General features: G+C 45.3%; 5 non-coding genes across 5 annotated transcripts; all 5 read left to right on the forward strand.

Moving 5' to 3' along the window:
- Positions 1-292: 292 nt before the first annotated feature.
- trnai-uau lies at positions 293-387 on the forward strand. Its single transcript has 2 exons — positions 293-330; positions 352-387. It is a non-coding gene; the product is annotated as a tRNA-Ile (tRNA).
- Positions 388-2,328: 1,941 nt separating this feature from the next.
- On the forward strand, positions 2,329-2,400 carry trnae-cuc. Its single transcript has one exon. It is a non-coding gene; the product is annotated as a tRNA-Glu (tRNA).
- Positions 2,401-5,533: 3,133 nt separating this feature from the next.
- Positions 5,534-5,629, forward strand: trnai-uau. The gene is made up of 2 exons: positions 5,534-5,572; positions 5,594-5,629. It is a non-coding gene; the product is annotated as a tRNA-Ile (tRNA).
- Positions 5,630-7,572: 1,943 nt separating this feature from the next.
- On the forward strand, positions 7,573-7,644 carry trnae-cuc. Its single transcript has one exon. It is a non-coding gene; the product is annotated as a tRNA-Glu (tRNA).
- A 6,609-nt stretch (positions 7,645-14,253) lies between these two features.
- trnai-uau lies at positions 14,254-14,348 on the forward strand. Its single transcript has 2 exons — positions 14,254-14,291; positions 14,313-14,348. It is a non-coding gene; the product is annotated as a tRNA-Ile (tRNA).
- Positions 14,349-18,367: the final 4,019 nt, after the last annotated feature.

Genomic DNA, 18,367 nt, shown 5'->3' on the forward strand with positions numbered 1-18,367 from the left:
ATTTTCTGTTTACCATTCTGTTTGCTCTAATGCCATTGAAATAAAAGATAAATTAAGCAGCTGCAATCGACCAAAAGCCTCCTTGCGCCTCCTCTGACACTTAATAACATCACAGCGAATCCCCAGCCTTAAAACCAATTCCCAAAACGATCCCGATAACCTTTAATTCCCTTCGGGTCCAACAATCTCTCCATCCGACCCTTCAATATCTGCAAGATCTGAGGATTCACGGAGATCTGCGGCACAGAATTCAATGGATTCCCAAACTTTGAAGAACTGCTCCATTTTGTGGGCTCCAGTGGCACAATCGGTTAGCGCGCGGTACTTATACAGCAGTGCAGACAACGAGCTATGCCGAGGTTGTGAGTTCGATCCTCACCTGGAGCAGTTTTTTTGCTGCAACGTGTGAGGAACTCTGCAATTCAATGTTCAGTTCGCAGCTGAGAACATTTGAATAGCAAACCAGCGTCTCTGGGCTGGTTCACCACACATGTTGGCACTGCTGTTTCACAGCTCTTGCGTCCCGGGTTCAATTCCAGCTTCGGGCGACTGAGCAATTTGCACTTTCGCCCAGTGTCAGAGAAAATCCAGCATCTGGTAGTATTGCCAAGATGTCCACGGATATGGAGATGCTGGCGTTGGGCTGCGGTGGGCACAGGAAGAAGTCTTACAACATAGAACATTACAGCGCAGTACGGGCCCTTCAGCCCTCGATGTTGCACCGACCCGTGAATCCATCTGAAGCCTATCTGACCAACACTATTCCATTTTCATCCATATGTCTATCCAGTGACCACTTAAATGCCCTTATATTTCGCAAGTCAACTACTGTAGCAGGCAGTGCGTTCCACACCCCTACTACTCTCTGAATAAAGATACTGCCTCTGACATCTGTCCTTTTTCTACCACCCCTCAATTTAAAACTATGCCCCTCGTGTTGGTCATCACCATCCGAGGAAAAAGACTCTCACTGTCCAACCTATCTAACCCTCTGACGATCTTATATGTCTCTATTAAGTCAACGCTCAGCTTTCTCCTCACTAACGAAAACAACCTCAAGTCCCTGAGCCTTTCCTCGTAAGACCTTCCCTCCATACCAGGCAACATCCTAGTAAATCTCCTCTGAACCCTTTCCAAAGCTTCCACATCCTTCCTATAATGTGGTGACCAGAACTGCACGCAGTACTCCAGCTGCGGCCGCACCAGAGTTTTGTACAGCTGCAGCATGACCTCGTGGCTCCGAAACTCAATCCCCCTACTGATAAAAGCTAGCACACCATATGCCTTCTTAACAGCCCTATTAACCTGGGTGGCAACTTTCAGGGATTTATGTACCTGGATGCCGAGATCTCTGTGTTCATCTACATTACCAAGAATCTTGCCATTAGCCCAGTACTCTGCACTCCTTTTACACTGGGGTTAAAGTACAACAGGTTGATTTGGAATCATAGCTTTCGGAACACAGCTTTAAACTGGTGTAAGACTTCTTACAAGTGGTGCAAGACAGAGGATTTCGATTCCAGTCTATGTAGCAATGTGGGATTGATTCCCACTGCTGTGAAAGTTTCATGCAGTTTCGCTGAGTTGATTGATTGTTCTCTTCTGCAGAAGCAGTGTCACTCAACGTTGATCCAGTTGTGTAGCTCCTGCTTTTAACAAGTAGATTAAGGAACCACTATTCGCAACAATCATTGCGAAGGCAGGGCAGTGACATTGGTTCAGCTGCTATTCCAGTGCCCACTAGCTCAGTCATTAGAGCCTGAGTTTCGGTTTGTGGTTTGGAGCCCCACGTTTGGCGAAATTGTTTAAACGTTGCTGGTTTCAAGGATGAACTCCAGCTCTCCATTCCTGCCGGAGTGTCACCAATCAAATTTAGTCTTGTCTCCATCCCGCTTTCTTGGTACCACAGTTACTGGTTTATGAGTGAAAATTGCCACTATGTCATTGGAAGTCAGAGATTATAATGCTCTCTTGTCATTTTGAATTAAATGTGGACCCATATCTGGGAGATAATTGTGTCAGTGCGATCTGTAAAATCTGATCAATCGCCACCCAGATTTTAGCTCACTGCACAATCGCCATGGTCAGTTCGTTGAAGCCTATCAGTGTCCTTCTCCTCTGGATTTGTTTCCGACCCGCTGCGCATGTAGCATTTCCAGCCCCAATGGGGAAATGAGGCTCTCATTCCACTGATTATCGATTCAATCATAAGCAATTCAAGTTCGCTTATCAGCTTGATGGACTCGTGCCCAGGCCGGAGTGGTTCCAGGGTCGAAACAACGAGATCACCAGAGAATTGGGGCAACCGACCGCTGAATTGGGCCAGTATCCCTGGTGGTCTAGTGGTTAGGATTTGGCGCTCTCACCGCCGCGGCCCGGGTTCGATTCCCGGTCAGGGAATGAAAGTTTACTCTTTTGCAGGGGATGGTTTTGCTGACTCAGCTAAATCGCTGGCTTTTAAAGCAGACCAAGCAGGCCAGCAATACGGTTCAATTCCCGAACTAGCCACCCCGGACAAGCGCCGGAATGTGACGACTAGGTGCTTTTCACAGTAACTTCATTGAAGCCAACTCGGGACAATACGCGATTTTCAATTCACTTTCACTTAGTTCATCAAGGAGAGCATTTACTTTTCATTTCTGACCTTTTGCACGTAAGACATGTATCTCCGACAATATGCCATGACAGGTGTAATACAAATGACTTCTGCAGTCAATGGCAACACCGATTGCTCTCAGCTGGAACATGAAACTGACTGTGAGGTGAGACAGTACTCATGTATCAATTACAATTTCCAAAACCCACCACCCTTATCACTGCGGCTCCTGTGAAACATTCAAGACAACATACGGCAGATATTCATCACTGGAAGTAACTGACACACATGAAATTCCAAACACATTCACGCCACACCTCTTTCTGCTTCTGTCGCTACCTCACCTAACCAGATCCCTCTGTCCGTCCATATCCCAGGGTCAATGCGCTGCTTGATACAAACAGGCAGTTGGCGAACCCAAGCTTTGCCTCGAAAGCAGGAACAGGCAGTGTAGGACACAACGTATTGAGAAGAGATGGAGTTTACAGATGAGAAGGTAAAACCACACCAGGTTCTCATATTCCTGGTCCCCCCGGACACTGATGCAGGAATGTGTGCAGTGCTAAGTAGTCACAGTCACAATCTCCTTCCAGTCTTCTGCATGTTGCTAAGCTTTGATGTACTTAAAGTCTTGCTGCATCTTTTCAGGTTCTGATTTGAAACCACATCTGGAATATTGTGTGCAGTTTCGGTCTCCACATTGAATGGACAATATACTTGCATTGGAGGTGGTACAGGAAAGGTTCACGAGATTCTTCTCTGGATGACAGGGTTTTCCTATGTAAAGGGGCTGAGAAATTTGGGCTGAAATTCCCTGGGGTTTAGAAGACTGGGCGGTGATCTCAAAGAAACCCACACAATTGTGAATATGTTTGATAGGGTGGACGCTGAGAGATTGTTTCCACTGGTCAGGGAATCTGAAACACTACGGCAGAGTCTCAGGATAGGGGGCTGTTCATTCGTGACTGAGATGAGGAGACATTACTTCACTCAAAAGGTTGTGAATCTTTGAACTTCTCCACACCAGAGGGTTGTGCATGTTCCATCATTGAACACATTTCAGGTTGGGATAGACAAGCTTTTCGTTCTATTCGGAAATGAAGGTGAGCTGTGGGAAGATGGAATTGTGTTGGAAGATCAGCCAACATTTAAACCTTTAAGTCCAGTTTGCAAGTTTAATCGCATATTTGAAAGACATATTTTATTACATGTAATATGTTTCTCATGGATATTCATTGACTAAATTATTTTGGTAACACCGGATCACAGTAGAGCCGTTAACACTTGAGACATATTTTGCAAAAGGACCCAATAATAACCCAGAACTGTGAACAATGAATGCTGATGGGGAGAATAAAAGCAAAAAAAACCGTCACTGGATGACCTCGAACCAACAACCTGAAGATTTAAAGCACGTTCGCAGTCTGGGCATTAAAAAGCTCTCAGCTCAGTATGTACTAGCTGATGCCTCAGCAGGTGGAATGAGGCAGTGAATCCTTTCCCACACTCTGAGCCGGTGAACAGCCTCTCCCCAGTGTGGACTTGGTGTGACAGCAGGGAGCAGAACTGAGTGAATCCCTTCTCACACTGGGCGCAGGTGAACAGTCTTTCCCGAGTGTGAATTTGTTGGACTGGCAATCGGTTGGATAACTGCGTGAATTTCTTGTCACATTGAGTGCAAGTGAATGGTTTCACCCCAGTGTTAATTTCCATGTTCCATTTCTGACTGAATCCTTGGTAATAAACGAAAGAAGAAGTGTAACAGGAGGTGGTACAGCAAATGTTCACCAGATTCTTCTCTGGATGACAGGGTTTTCCTATGTAAAGGGGCTGAGAAATTTGGGCTGAAATTCCCTGGAGTTCATTCACAAAAGCAGCAACGTTGAAACAACTGCGCCAAACGTGGGGTTGCAAACCACAATCCGAATCTCAGGCTCTTACGACTGAGCTACTGGGCACTGAAATAGCAGCTGACCCAATGTCAATGCCCTGCCTTCGAAATAATTGTTAGTGAATTTGTGGTTTTTCGTTGTACTTGTTAAAAGCAGGAGCTGCACAATTGGATTAACTTTGGGTTCAGCTCCGAATCTTTACAGTCTTTACAGATCTCGGGATCTCTAAATTCTTAATTACCTGCAATTGCTCGCATTCAAAGCATGTCTTGCATCTTTGAGTTTGTCTCTTTATATATGTGTCTGGAACATACCTCTTCATTCACCTGAGGAACGAGCAGTGCTCCGAAAGCTAGTGATTTGAAACAAACCTGTTGGACTTTAACCTGGTGTTGTAAGATTTCTTACCGTGCTCACCCAAGTCCAACGCCTGCAGCTCCCCATCATAACTTTGGGTTCGCACTGATTGTGCAGAACAGCACATTCAGTCACCACAGATAAACTGCATGAAACTTTGACCGCAGTGGGAATCAATCCAACATTGCTATGGAGGCAGGGATCGAAATCCACTGCTTTGGACCACTTGTAAGACGTCTTACAACATCAGTTTAAACCTCCGCTCCTTAAGCTAGTGATTCCAAATAAACCTATTGGTCTTTAACCTAGTGTTGTAAGACTTCATCCTGTGCCCACCCCAGTCCAAAGGCGGCATTTCCACATCATTGGACCACTTCGCCAGACGACCAGAGTCGGGATTTTCTGTTTACCATTCTGGTTGCTCTAATGCCATTGAAATAAAATATAAATTAAGGAGCTGCAATCGACCAAAAGCCCCCTTGCGCCTCCTCTGACACTTAATAAGATCACAGCGAATCCACAGCCTTAAAACCAATTCCCAAAACGATCCCGATAACCTTTAATTCCCTTCGGGTCCAACAATCTCTCCATCCGACGCTTCAATATCTGCAAGATCTGAGGATTCACGGAGATCTGCGGTACAAAATTCAATGGATTCACAAACTTTGAAGAACTTCTGCATGCTGTGGTTTCCAGTGGCGCAATCGGTTAGCGCGCGGTACTTATACAGCAGTGCAGACAGCGAACTATGCCGATGTTGTGAGTTCGATCCTCACCTGGAGCAGTTGTTTTTGCTGCAACGTGTGAAGAACTCTGCAATTCAATGTTCAGTTCGCAGCATAGAACATTTGAATAGCAAACCAGCGTCTCTGGGCTGGTTCACCATACATCGTCGCACTACTGCTTCACAGCTCTTGCGTCCCGGTTTCTATTCCAGCTTCGGGTGACTGAACAACTTGCACTTTCTCCCAGTGTCAGAAAAAATCCAGAATCTTTTAGTATTGGCAAGACGTCCACGGATATGGAGATGCTAGCGTTGGGCTGCGGTGGGCACAGGGAGAAGTCTTACAACATAGAACATTGCAGCGCAGTACGGGCCCTTCAGCCCTCGGTGTTGCACCGACCCGTGAAACCATCTGAAGCCTATCTGACCTACACTATTCCATTTTCATCCATATGTCTATCCAGTGACCACTTAAATGCACTTAAATTTGGCAAGTCTACTACAGTTGCAGGCAGTGCGTTCCACAACCCTACTACTCTCTGAATAAAGAAACTGCCTCTGACATCTGTCCTTTTTCTTCCACCCCTCAATTTAAAACTATGCCCTCCTCGTGTTGGTCATCACCATCCGAGGAAAAAGACTCTCACTGTCCACCCTATCTAACCCTCTGACGATCTTATATGTCTCTATTAAGTCAACGCTCAGCTTTCTCCTCTCTAACGAAAACAACCTCAAGTCCCTGAGCCTTTCCTCGTAAGACCTTCCTTCCATACCAGGCAACATCCTAGAAAATCTCCTCTGAACCCTTTCCAAAGCTTCCACATCCTTCCTATAATGTGGTGACCAGAACTGCACGCAGTACTCCAGCTGCGGCCGCACCAGAGTTTTGTACAGCTGCAGCATGACCTCGTGGATCCGAAACTCAATCCCCCTACTGATACAAGCTAGCACACCATATGCCTTCTTACGAGCCCTATTAACCTGGGTGGCAACTTTCAGGGATTTATGTACCTGGATGCCGAGATCTCTGTGTTCATCTACATTACCAAGAATCTTGCCATTAGCCCAGTACTCTGCACTCCTGTTACACTAGGTTAAAATACAATAGGTTGATTTGGAATTATAGCTTTCGGAACACAGCTTTAACCTGGTGTAAGACTTCTTACAAGTGGTGCAAGACAGAGGATTTCGATTCCAGTCTATGTAGCAATGAGGGATTGATTCCCACTGCTGTGAAAATTTCATGCAGTTTCGCTGAGTTGATTGATTGTTCTCTTCTGCAGAAGCAGTGTCACTCAACGTTGATCCAGTTGTGTAGCTCCTGCTTTTAACAAGTAGAATAAGGAACCACTATTCGCAACAATCATTGCGAAGGCAGGGCAGTGACATTGGTTCAGCTGCTATTCCAGTGCCCACTAGCTCAGTCATTAGAGCCTGAGTTTCGGTTTGTGGTTTGGAGCCCCACGTCTGGCGAAATTGTTTAAACGTTGCTGCTTTCAAGGATGAACTCCAGCTCTCCATTCCTGCCGGAGTGTCACCAATCAAATTTAGTCTTGTCTCCATCCCGTTTTCTTGGTACCACAGTTACTGGTTTATGAGTGAAAATTGCCTCTATGTCATTGGAAGTCAGAGATTATAATGCTCTCTTGTCATTTTGAATTAAATGTGGACCCATATCTGGGAGATAATTGTGTCAGTGCGATCTGTAAAATCTGATCAATCGCCACCCAGATTTTAGCTCACTGTACAATCGCCATGGTCAGTTCGTTGAAGCCTATCAGTGTCCTTCTCCTCTGCATTTGTTTCCGACCCGCTGCGCATGTAGCATTTCCAGCCCCAATGGGGAAATGCAGCTCTCATTCCACTGATTATCGATTCAATCATAAGCAATTCAAGTTCGCTTATCAGCTTGATGGACTCGTGCCCAGGCCGGAGTGGTTCCAGGGTCGAATCAACGAGATCACCAGAGAATTGGGGCAACCTCCCGCTGCATTGGGCCAGCGTCCCTGGTGGTCTAGTGGTTAGGATTCGACGCTCTCACCGCCGCGGCCTGGGTTCGATTCCCGGTCAGGGAATGAAAGTTTACTCTTTTGCAGGGGATGGTTTTGCTGACTCAGTCAAATCGCTGGCTTTTAAAGCAGACCAAGCAGGCCAGCAATACGGTTCAATTCCCGAACTAGCCACCCCGGACAAGCGCCGGAATGTGACGACTAGGTGCTTTTCACAGTAACTTCATTGAAGCCAACTCGCGACAATACGCGATTTTCATTTCACTTTCACTTAGTTCATCAAGGAGAGCATTTGCTTTTCATTTCTGACCTTTTGCACGGAAGACATGTATCTCCGACAATATGCCATGACAGCTCTAATACAAGTGACTTCTACAGCCAATGACAACACCGATTGCTCTCAGCTGGAACATGAAACTGACTGTGAGGTGAGACAGTACTCATGTATCAATTACAATTTCCAAAACCCACCACCCTTATCACTGCGGCTCCTGTGAAACATTCAAGACAACATACGGCAGATATTCATCACTGGAAGTAACTGACACACATGAAATTCCAAACACATTCATGCCACACCTCTTTCTGCTTCTGTCGCTACCTCACCTAACCAGATCCCTCTGTCCGTCCATATCCCAGGGTCAATGCGCTGCTTGATACAAACAGGCAGTTGGCGAACCCAAGCTTTGCCTCGAAAGCAGGAACAGGCAGTGTAGGACACAACGTATTGAGAAGAGATGGAGTTTACAGATGAGAAGGTAAAACCACACCAGGATCTCATCGTCCTGGTCCCCCCGGTCACTGATGCAGGAATGTGTGCAGTGCTAAGTAGTCACAGTCACAATCTCCTTCCAGCCTTCTGCATGTTGCTAAGCTTTGACGTACATAAAGACTTGCTGCATCTTTTCAGGTTCTGATTTGAAACCACATCTGGAATATTGTGTGCAGTTTCGGTCTCCACATTGAATGGACAATATACTTGCATTGGAGGTGGTACAGCAAAGGTTCACGAGATTCTTCTCTGGATGACAGGGTTTTCCTATGTAAAGGGGCTGAGAAATTTGGGCTGAAATTCCCTGGAGTTTAGAAGACTGGGAGGTGATCTCAAAGAAACCCACACAATTGTGAATATGTTTGATAGGGTGGACGCTGAGAGATTGTTTCCACTGGTCAGGGAATCTGAAACACTACGGCAGAGTCTCACGATAGGGGGCTGTTCTTTCGTGACTGAGATGAGGAGACATTACTTCACTCAAAAGGTTGTGAATCTTTGAACTTCTCCACACCAGAGGGTTGTGCATGTTCCATCATTGAACACATTTCAGGTTGGGATAGACAAGCTTTTCGTTCTATTCGGAAATGAAGGTGAGCTGTGGGAAGATGGAATTGTGTTGGAAGGTCAGCCAACATTTAAACCTTTAAGTCCAGTTATCAAGTTTAATCGCATATTTGAAATACATATTTTATTACATGTAATATGTTTCTCATGGATATTCATTGACTAAATTATTTTGGTAACACCGGATCACAGTAGAGCCGTTAGCACTTGAGACATATTTTGCCCAAGGACCCAATAACAACCCAGAACAGTGAACAATGAATGCTGATGGGGAGAAACCAGCAAGAAAAACCGTCACTGGATGGCCTCGAACCAACAACCTGAAGATTTAAAGCACGTTCGCAGTCTGGGCATTAAAAACCTCCAGCTCAGTATGTACTAGCTGATGCCTCAGCAGGTGGAATGAGGCAGTGAATCCTTTCCCACACTCTGAGCCGGTGAACAGCCTCTCCCCAGTGTGGACTTGGTGTGACAGCAGGGAACAGAACTGAGTGAATCCCTTCTCACACTGGACGCAGGTGAACAGTCTTTCCCGAGTGTGAATTTGTTGGACTGGCAATCGGTTGGATAACTGCGTGAATTTCTTGTCACATTGAGTGCAAGTGAATGGTTTCACCCCAGTGTTACTTTCCTTGTTCCATTTCTGACTGAATCCTTGGCAATATACGAAAGAAGAAGTGTAAGAGGAAAATCACTTGTGAATTATGGGAATGTTTACATTTAATTTCATTCAATCGATAATAAGACGTGGTAACGTGACTGATTGGGCTAAGGGGGAGGATTTAGGCTCCAGTCTGTGTAAGATAATTGTATGATTTTATGTCAATACAATTAGCATCATGACAGCTGTAGCCATGGTCCTATCCAAAGACCGCTTGAAATTTACTAAAGTGTTCCACCCCACTATCACAGCAGGCAGTCCATTCCACACCCTATCCACTCTCGGAGCAAAGAACCAACATCGGATATCCCTCTTATATCTCGCACTCTCAATCTTATCGTTCTGCCCCCTTGTATAGTCTCTTCAATGTGGAGACCGAAACTGACACGATGTTCCTGACGTGGTCTCATCAGAACCTGTAAAGTTGTAGCAAGACATTAAAGACGACAAACCCGAGCAACATGCAGAAGACTGGAAGGAGATTGTGACTGTGAATATGTGGCACTGCGCACATTCCTGTTTCCTATTTATTATCTGTAAACTCCATTTCTTCTCAATACCTTGTGTCCCACACTGCCTGTTCCTACTTTCGAGGCTAAGCTCAGGTTCCCCAACTGCCTGTTTGCATCTGGCAGCTCCTTGATCCTAAGATCTTGCTGAATTAAACATTCAACTCTCCGACGTCCCGAGACACAGAAGTAGTTTCCACTCATAAATTAGTAACCCTGATACTAACAAAGCGTAATGGAGGCAAGACTAAGTTTGAGTATTGACACTCCGGGTGTAATGGCGATCTGGAGTTCATTCACAAAAGCAGCAACGTTGAAACAACTGCGCCAAACGTGGCGCTGCAAACCACAATCCGAATCTCAGGCTCTTACGACTGAGCTACTGGGCACTGAAATAGCAGCTGACCCAATGTCACTGCCCTGCCTTCGAAATAATTGTTAGTGAATTTGTGGTTCTTCGTTGTACTTGTTAAAAGCAGGAGCTGCACAATTGGATTAACTTTGGGTTCAGGTCCGTATCTTTACAGTCTTTACAGATCTCGGGATCTCTAAATACTTAATTACCTGCAGTTGCTCGCATTCAAAGCATGTCTTGCATCTTTGAGTTTCTCTCTTTTTATATGTGTCTGGAACATACCTCTTCATTCACCTGAGGAAGGAGCAGTGCTCCGAAAGCTAGTGATTTGAAACAAGCCTGTTGGACTTTAACCTGGTGTTGTAAGATTTCTTACTGTGCTCACCCAAGTCCAACGCCGGCACTTCCACATCATAACTTTGGGTTGGCACTGATTGTGCAGAACATCACATTCAGTCACCACAGATAAACTGCATGAAACTTTGACAGCAGTGGGAATCAAACCAACATTGCTATGGAGGCAGGAATCGAAATCCACTGCTTCGGACCACTTGTATGACGTCACAGAGGCATCACAGAGACGTGGTTGCAGGGGGTTCAGGACTGGCAGTTAAACATCCAGGGATTTACAACCTATCGAAAAGACAGAGAGGTGGGTAGAGGGGGCGGGGTTGCCTTGTTAATTAGAAATGATATTAAATCAATAGCACTAAACGACATAGGGTCAGACGATGTGGAGTCTGTGTGGGTAGAGTTGAGGAACCACAAAGGCAAAAAAACCATAATGGGAGTTATGTACAGGCCTCCTGACAGTGGTCAGGACCAGGGGCACAAAATGCACCACGAAATAGAAAGGGCATGTCAGAAAGGCAAGGTCACAGTGATCATGGGGGACTTCAATATGCAGGTGGACTGGGTAAATAATGTTGCCAATGGACCCAAAGAAAGGGAATTCATTGAATGTTTACAGGATGGCTTTTTGGAACAGCTTGTGATGGAGCCCACGAGGGAACAGGCTATTCTGGACTTAGTGTTATGTAATGAGCCAGAAATGATAAAAGACCTTAAAGTAAGGGAACACTTAGGAAGCAGTGATCATAATATGGTAGAATTCAGTCTGCAATTTGAAAGAAAGAAGGTAGAATCAGATGTAAAGGTTTTACAGTTAAATAAAGGTAATTACAGGCGCATCAGGGAGGAACTGACGAAAATCGACTGGAAGCAGAGCCTAGTGGGAAAGACAGTAGAACAGCAATGGCAGGAGTTTCTGGGAGTAATTGAGGACACAGTGCAGAGGTTCATCCCAAAGAAAAGAAAGGTTATCAGAGGGAGGATTAGGCAGCCATGGCTGACAAAGGAAGTCAGGGAATGCATCAAGGCAAAAGAGAGAGCCTATAATGTGGCAAAGAGTAGTGGGAAGTCAGAAGATTGGGAAGGCTACAAAAACAAACAGAGGATAACAAAGAGAGCAATAAGGAAGGAGAGGATCAAATATGAAGGTAGGCTAGCCAGTAACATTAGGAATGATAGTAAAAGTTTCTTTAAATACATTAAAAACAAACGGGAGGCAAAAGTAGACATTGGGCCGCTCCAAAATGACGCTGGTAATCTAGTGATGGGAGACAAGGAAATAGCTGAGGAACTTAATAAGTACTTTGCGTCAGTCTTCACAGTAGAAGACATGAGTAATATCCCAACAATTCAGGAAAGTCAGGGGGCAGAGTTGAATATGGTTGCCATCACAAAGGAGAAGGTGCTAGAGAAACTAAAAGGTCTGAAAATTGATAAATCTCCGGGCCCAGATGGGCTACATCCTAGAGTTCTAAAGGAGATAGCTGAATAAATAGTGGAGGCGTTAGTTATGATCTTTCAAAAGTCACTGGAATCAGGGAAAGTCCCAGAGGATTGGAAAATCGCTGTTGTAACCCCCCTGTTCAAGAAGGGAACAAGAAAAAAGATGGAAAATTATAGGCCAATTAGCCTAACCTCGGTTGTTGGCAAAATTCTAGAATCCATCGTTAAGGATGAGATTTCTAAATTCTTGGAAGTGCAGGGTCGGATTAGGACAAGTCAGCATGGATTTAGTAAGGGGAGGTCGTGCCTCACAAACCTGTTAGAGTTCTTTGAAGAGATAACAAATAGGTTAGACCAAGGAGAGCCAATGGATGTTATCTATCTTGACTTCCAAAAGGCCTTTGACAAGGTGCCTCACGGGAGACTGCTGAGTAAAATAAGGGCCCATGGTATTCGAGGCAAGGTACTAACATGGATTGACGATTGGCTGTCAGACAGAAGGCAGAGAGTTGGGATAAAAGGTTCTTTTTCGGAATGGCAACCGGTGACAAGTGGTGTCCCGCAGGGTTCAGTGTCGGGGCCACAGCTGTTCTCTTTATATATTAACGATCTAGATGACGGGACTGGGGGCATTCTGGCCAAGTTTGCCGATGATACAAAGATAGGTGGAGGGGCAGGTAGTATTGAGGAGGTGGGGAGGCTGCAGAAAGATTTAGACAGTTTAGGAGAATGGTCCAAGAAGTGGCTGATGAAATTTAACGTGGGCAAGTGTGAGATCTTGCACTTTGGAAAAAAGAATAGGGGCATGGACTATTTTCTAAACGGTGACAAAATTCATAATGCTAAAGTGCAAAGGGACTTGGGAGTCCTAGTCCAGGATTCTCTAAAGGTAAACTTGCAGGTTGAGTCCGTAATTAAGAAAGCAAATGTAATGTTGTCATTTATCTCAAGAGGCTTGGAATATAAAAGCAGGGATGTACTTCTGAGGCTTTATAAAGCACTAGTTAGGCCCCATTTAGAATACTGTGGGCAATTTTGGGCCCCATACCTCAGGAAGGACATACTGGCACTGGAGCGGGTCCAGCGGAGATTCACACGGATGATCCCAGGAATGGTAGGCATAACATACGATGAACGTCTGAGGATCGTGGGATTATAATCATTGGAGTTTAGGAGGTTGAGGGGAGATCTAATAGAAACGTACAAGATAATGAATGGCTTGGATAGGATGGACGTAGGGAAGTTGTTTCCATTAGCAGGGGAGACTAGGATGCGGGGGCACAGCCTTAGAATAAAAGGGAGTCACTTTAGAACAGAGATGAGGAGAAATTTCTTCAGCCAGAGAGTGGTAGGTCTGTGGAATTCATTGCCACAGAGGGCGGTGGAGGCCGGGACATTGAGTGTCTTTAAGACAGAAATTGATAAATTCTTGATTTCTCGAGGAATTAAGGGCTATGGGGAGAGAGCGGGTAAATGGAGTCGAAATCAACCATGATTGAATGGTGGAGTGGACTCGATGGGCCGAATGGCCTTACTTCCACTCCTATGTCTTATGGTCTTATGGTCTTACAACATCAGTTTAAACTTCCACTCCGAAAGGTAGTGATTCCAAATAAACCTATTGGTCTTTAACCTAGTGTTGTAAGACTTCATCCTGTGCCCACCCCAGTCCAAAGGCGGCATTTCCACATCATTGGACCACTTCGCCAGACGACCAAATTCGAGATTTTCTGTTTACCATTCTGTTTGCTCTAATGCCATTGAAATAAAATATAAATTAAGGAGCTGCAATCGACCAAAAGTCTCCTTGCGCATCCTCTGACACTTAATAAGATCACAGCGAATCCCCAGCCTTAAAACCAATTCCCAAAACGATCCCGATAACCTTTAATTCCCTTCGGGTCCAACAATCTCTCCATCCGACCCTTCAATATCTGCAAGATCTGAGGATTCACGGAGATCTGCGGCACAGAATTCAATGGATTCCCAAACTTTGAAGAACTGCTGCATTTTGTGGGCTCCAGCGGCGCAATCGGTTAGCGCGCGGTACTTATACAGCAGTGCAGACAGCGAGCTATGCCGAGGTTGTGAGTTCGAACATCACCTGGAGCAGTTTTTTTGCTGGAACGTGTGAGGAACTCTGCAATTCAATGTTCAGTTCGCAGCTGAGAACATTTGAATAGCAAACCAGCGTCTCTGGGCTGGTTCACAACACATGTTGGCACTGCTACTTCACAGCTCTTGCGTCCCGGGTTCAATTCCAGCTTCTGGTGACTGAGCAATTTGCACTTTCGCCCAGTGTCAGAGAAAATCCAGCATCTGGTAGTATGCCAAGATGTCCACGGATATGGAGATGCTGCGGTGGGCACAGGAAGAAGTCTTATAACATAGAACATTACAGCGCAGTACGGGCCCTTTAGCCCTCGATGTTGCACCGACCCGTGAAACCATCTGAAGCCTATCTGACCTACACTATTCCATTTTCATCCATATATCTATCCAGTGACCACTTAAATGCCCTTAAATTTGGCAAGTCTACTACTGTTGCAGGCAGTGCGTTCCACACCCCTACTACTCTCTGAATAAAGAAACTGCCTCTGACATCTGTCCTTTTTCTACCACCCCTCAATTTAAAACTATGCCCCCTCGTGTTGGTCATCACCATCCGAGGAAAACGACTCTCACTGTCCACCCTATCTAACCCTCTGACGATCTTATATGTCTCTATTAAGTCAACGCTCAGCTTTCTCCTCTCTAACGAAAACAACCTCAAGTCCCTGAGCCTTTCCTCGTAAGACCTTCCCTCCATGCCAGGCAACATCCTAGTAAATCTCCTCTGAACCCTTTCCAAAGCTTCCACATCCTTCCTATAATGTGGTGACCAGAACTGCACGCAGTACTCCAGCTGCGGCCGCACCAGAGTTTTGTACAGCTGCAGCATGACCTCGTGGCTCCGAAACTCAATCCCCCTACTGATAAAAGCTAGCACACCATATGCCTTCTAAACAGCCCTATTAACCTGGGTGGCAACTTTCAGGGATTTATGTACCTGGATGCCGAGATCTCTGTGTTCATCTACATTACCAAGAATCTTGCCATTAGCCCAGTACTCTGCACTCCTGTTACACTAGGTTAAACTACAATAGGTTGATTTGGAATCATAGCTTTCGGAACACAGCGTTAACCTGGTGTAAGACTTCTTACAAGTGGTGCAAGACAGAGGATTTCGATTCCAGTCTATGTAGCAATGTGGGATTGATTCCCACTGCTGTGAAAGTTTCATGCAGTTTCGCTGAGTTGATTGATTGTTCTCTTCTGCAGAAGCAGTGTCACTCAACGTTGATCCAGTTGTGCAGCTCCTGCTTTTAACAAGTAGAATAAGGAACCACTATTCGCAACAATCATTGCGAAGGCAGGGCAGTGACATTGGTTCAGCTGCTATTCCAGTGCCCACTAGCTCAGTCATTAGAGCCTGAATTTCGGTTTGTGGTTTGGAGCCCCACGTTTGGCGAAATTGTTTAAACGTTGCTGGTTTCAAGGATGAACTCCAGCTCTCCATTCCTGCCGGAGTGTCACCAATCAAATTTAGTCTAGTCTCCATCCCGCTTTCTTGGTGCCACAGTTACTGGTTTATGAGTGAAAATTGCCTCTATGTCATTGGAAGTCAGAGATTATAATGCTCTCTTGTCATTTTGAATTAAATGTGGACCCATATCTGGGAGATAATTGTGTCAGTGCGATCTGTAAAATCTGATCAATCGCCACCCAGATTTTAGCTCACTGCACAATCGCCATGGTCAGTTCGTTGAAGCCTATCAGTGTCCTTCTCCTCTGGATTTGTTTCCGACCCGCTGCGCATGTAGCATTTCCAGCCCCAATTGGGAAATGCAGCTCTCATTCCACTGATTATCGATTCAATCATAAGCAATTCAAGTTCGCTTATCAGCTTGATGGACTCGTGCCGAGGCCGGAGTGATTCCAGGGTCGAATCAACGAGATCACCAGAGAATTGGGGCAACCTCCCGCTGAATTGGGCCAGCATCCCTGGTGGTCTCGTGGTTAGGATTCGGCGCTCTCACCGCCGCGGTCCGGGAATCAGGGAATGAAAGTTTACTCTTTTGCAGGGGATGGTTTTGCTGACTCAGCTAAATCGCTGGCTTTTAAAGCAGACCAAGCAGGCCAGCAATACGGTTCAATTCCCGAACTAGCCACCCCGGACAAGCGCCGGAATGTGACGACTAGGTGCTTTTCACAGTAACTTCATTGAAGCCAACTCGCGACAATACGCGATTTTCATTTCACTTTCACTTAGTTCATCAAGGAGAGCATTTACTTTTCATTTCTGACCTTTTGCACGTAAGACATGTATCTCCGACAATATGCCATGACAGCTGTAATACAAGTGACTTCTGCAGCCAATGGCAACACCGATTGCTCTCAGCTGGAACATGAAACTGATTGTGAGGTGAGACAGTACTCATGTATCAATTACAATTTCCAAAACCCACCACCCTTATCACTGCGGCTCCTGTGAAACATTCAAGACAACATACGGCAGATATTCATCACTGGAAGTAACTGACACACATGAAATTCCAAACACATTCATGCCACACCTCTTTCTGCTTCTGTCGCTACCTCACCTAACCAGATCCTTCTGTCCGTCCATATCCCAAGGTCAATGCGCTGCTTGATACAAACAGGCAGTTGGCGAACCCAAGCTTTGCCTCGAAAGCAGGAACAGGCAGTGTAGGACACAACGTATTGAGAAGAGATGGAGTTTACAGATGAGAAGGTAAAACCACACCAGGATCTCATCTTCCTGGTCCCCCCGGACACTGATGCAGGAATGTGTGCAGTGCTAAGTAGTCACAGTCACAATCTCCTTCCAGTCTTCTGCATGTTGCTAAGCTTTGTCGTACTTAAAGTCTTGCTGCATCTTTTCAGGTTCTGATTTGAAACCACATCTGGAATATTGTGTGCAGTTTCGGTCTCTACATTGAATGGACAATATACTTGCATTGGAGGTGGTACAGCAAAGGTTCACGAGATTCTTCTCTGGATGACAGGGTTTTCCTATGTAAAGGGGCTGAGAAATTTGGGCTGAAATTCCCTGGAGTTTAGAAGACTGGGAGGTGATCTCAAAGAAACCCACACAATTGTGAATATGTTTGATAGGGTGGACGCTGAGAGATTGTTTCCACTGCTCAGGGAATCTGAAACACTACGGCAGAGTCTCAGGATAGGGGGCTGTTCATACGTGACTGAGATGAGGAGACATTACTTCACTCAAAAGGTTGTGAATCTTTGAACTTCTCCACACCAGAGGGTTGTGCATGTTCCATCATTGAACACATTTCAGGTTGGGATAGACAAGCTTTTCGTTCTATTCGGAAATGAAGGTGAGCTGTGGGAAGATGGAATTGTGTTGGAAGATCAGCCAACATTTAAACCTTTAAGTCCAGTTATCAAGTTTAATCGCATATTTGAAATACATATTTTATTACATGTAATATGTTCCTCATGGATATTCATTGACTAAATTATTTTGGTAACACCGGATCACAGTAGAGCCGTTAACACTTGAGACATATTTTGCCCAAGGACCCAATAACAACCCAGAACTGTGAACAATGAATGCTGATGGGGAGAAAACAGCAAGAAAAAACGTCACTGGATGGCCTCGAACCAACAACCTGAAGATTTAAAGCACGTCGGCAGTCTGGGCATTAAAAAGCTCTCAGCTCAGTATGTACTAGCTGATGCCTCAGCAGGTGGAATGAGGCAGTGAATCCTTTCCCACACTCTGAGCCGGTGAACAGGCTCTCCCCAGTGTGGACTTGGTGTGACAGCAGGGAGCAGAACTGAGTGAATCCCTTCTCACACTGGGCGCAGGTGAACAGTCTTTCCCGAGTGTGAATTTGTTGGACTGGCAATCGGTTGGATAACTGCGTGAATTTCTTGTCACATTGAGTGCAAGTGAATGGTTTCACCCCAGTGTTACTTTCCATGTTCCATTTCTGACTGAATCCTTGGCAATAAACGAAAGAAGAAGTGTAACAGGAAAATCACTTGTGAATTTTGGGAATGTTTACATTTAATTTCATTCAATCGATAATAAGACGTGGTAA

The sequence above is a fragment of the Scyliorhinus canicula genome, chromosome 17, assembly GCF_902713615.1.
Source record: "Scyliorhinus canicula chromosome 17, sScyCan1.1, whole genome shotgun sequence".
In the NCBI taxonomy this organism is placed as follows: Eukaryota; Metazoa; Chordata; class Chondrichthyes; order Carcharhiniformes; family Scyliorhinidae; genus Scyliorhinus; species Scyliorhinus canicula.